The following is a 2,678-nucleotide window of genomic DNA, read 5'->3' on the forward strand; positions in this document are numbered from 1 at the left end:
CTTGGCAAGTTAATTGTAGTGTAACTTAATCCTGAAGAACACATTAAAGTTTTACATTAAAACAAAAGACTCAATGAGTGAAGTTTTGTCAAAATCAAACTACTACAATAAAAGATATGTCTCAAGCAAATGGGAGCCTGAAATAAAGTTTCTTCAAATAATAGGAAAAACAACAAGCAAATTGACTCATTAGATCCATGGTTCTGAAACAGGGTGCCATGAGACCTTTTTAGGGGTGCCATAGACATGATGGCACTATTCAGGTCTATTAAGCAGGCCTTTGCTTCCAGGAGATGCATGTTGGGAGGACCAGGAAGTGGTAGGAGCCTTTTTTGCTATGACCCTTTCTGGTATGCCCAGCATGCCCTCTCCTAGAAGCAGACAGGAAGGACAGTTATTTCTGGCTACTGCTGGGTGGCCATGGACACCTGAGCCCTTGACATTGACCATGGGGAGGGACAGGTGCCAGAATGACAGTAGGGGCCTATGCTCAGCAGAAACTGGGCTCACAAAGAGGCTGTTTTATCTGGCCAGACATAGGGCTGCCTGGCTAAGCTGACAGCTGCCTGGCCATACAAGAATTCCCCTCAGAGGCTTCCTCCCACATCTTCTGTGCCTCAACAGCTCCTGAAGTAACACTTTCACAGCCACAGCTAAATTAAGGTTTTAATTGTGACTATGAAACAGCCAGAATCTATGTAGAGATCATTGTCATCTGTGAGAGGGTTAGCAGAGGAAAGGGTAAGACATGAGGAGACTCCCTTAGGTCTCCTCTGGGAGCCTGAAGCTCCTTGGTGAACCTACTCTGTGGCAGGATAAGTGCCTCCCATCTTGTATACATGCTCGGAGATGTGACTAGAGAAAACTTTAGATAACCTTTTATTGAGATAGACTTGCAAGGCCAGTTTCCATCTTTTTTGCTGATGTAAACAGGAAAGGACAGGCTTAGGTATTTGACGATAGTAATATGAATCATAAGAAATAGCACTCATTGTCAAGAGTTGAAACCTAACTGATAACCTCTGAAAGGTCATGCTAGTTAAACAGTTAAGTATTTATCATTAAGTCTTCACTTAGCTGGGGAGGAAGTCGTCATGATCAAGCTCTTTCATTAACATATACCCAATTAAGTTGTAGGTAGAAGTGTCATTAAAAGATTATGATGCATGTCATCATGATTGTAAACCTAGGGGAATAGAGGAGAGGTAAGGGATCCCAGGTATTGGGGGAACTGAACAACTTAACAAGAGCTCAGAGTTCTTGGAGTCCAGCCAAAGTTCTTTGGGTATGTGTGATATCTGTTAATCGACCAACTAAATAGTTGGACATTTTTTCTTTGCAAAAACCCTTCTTCAGGCATAGGGAAAATCTTGTTTTTTCTGTGCTTTCCTGGGTAGAATAGAAGCCCAGGAGTCCAGCTTATACCCATCCCTCCAAGCATATGTTTTTGCATTTCTACTGCCTGTTTCAAATGCTAGTTAAATTTAGCTTTCCCATAAAGTGATTCTCTTGAGAAGAGACAGGGGTACTCTCTTCTAGGACCATATCCAACAAAGTAAGCTCCCTTTGTCTCAATTTGGGGATAAAGGGCTTCTCTTTAGTCACACACTGTGCCCATGCCCATTTCCTACTCTCAACATAGTCCACTCCACACCCTACTCTGTGCCTAGGATACTGAACTAATTAGTTATGGCATCAGAACTGTGGTCCTCAACTGGGGTGCCACCAAATTCAGAAAAGTTATGCAAGGGTTTATCAAGTCTTAAAAGGTTGAGGGCCACTGCATTAGATTGTGGATAAGGTCCTTCATAAACACCTAGAAAACAGAAAATAAGCTTTTCTTGCTAATGGTGTCTTTCTGCTTTGCTTGCTTCTTATCGACATAGGCATGACTGCATCTCAACTCTAACACAGGTTTTACAAGAACCTAGAAAAAATAAAATATTCAGTCTCTCTACTTGATTTATATGTAAATATAAATCTAGTAACCAGGGGGAAATAATATGTACTTCAGTGCTGAACCTAACATGCCTAAGATCACACAAAACCTCCTAGTTCTTCAAGGATTGGTACTTGTTCAAACAAAACTTTGTAGGTGGAATAAAGGTAGTAGGTAGAATGTGTTTTCACCATAGGGTGGACTATGTAAGGACTCGTGGTTAGATTTTGCCAATAAGTAGCAGCAAAATCAGATATCCAAAACAAAAAAAGTACATTTAGTTATCGTGTAGAATTATAACATTTCAAGATCTGAAATTAAGTTGGGACAAGTAAGTTGTATACGTAAAATACAACCTTTTTATAAAATAAAGATTTAATTATTGAGTTAGACTGAATTTGGTATATGGCTTGTATTTGGTGTATGGCTGTCTATATAGAGGTGAATTTTATCTTGACTCTATTATATTAGACTAATAAAAATATTGTATATTCCTATAGTACTTGTCACCTATGTAAAAAAAAAACAAATCAAGCCAAATTTCAGCTATAAAACAATTTATCCATACATATAAAGGAAATGACCAGATATCCAGTTATTCTCCAAAATGAACAACCAATCATATAAGATATACTACAAGTATCACCCAATCTGTGTATCACTAAAAAGAGCATCTGCTTTGTGTCTATGTATTTTGTATTAGCCTTGAGATCCTTCATGTCTGTTAAGATAAATTAAA

This window comes from Crocodylus siamensis, chromosome 5, assembly GCF_052110815.1.
Source record: "Crocodylus siamensis isolate JL-2025a chromosome 5, ASM5211081v1, whole genome shotgun sequence".
Taxonomy (NCBI): Eukaryota; Metazoa; Chordata; order Crocodylia; family Crocodylidae; genus Crocodylus; species Crocodylus siamensis.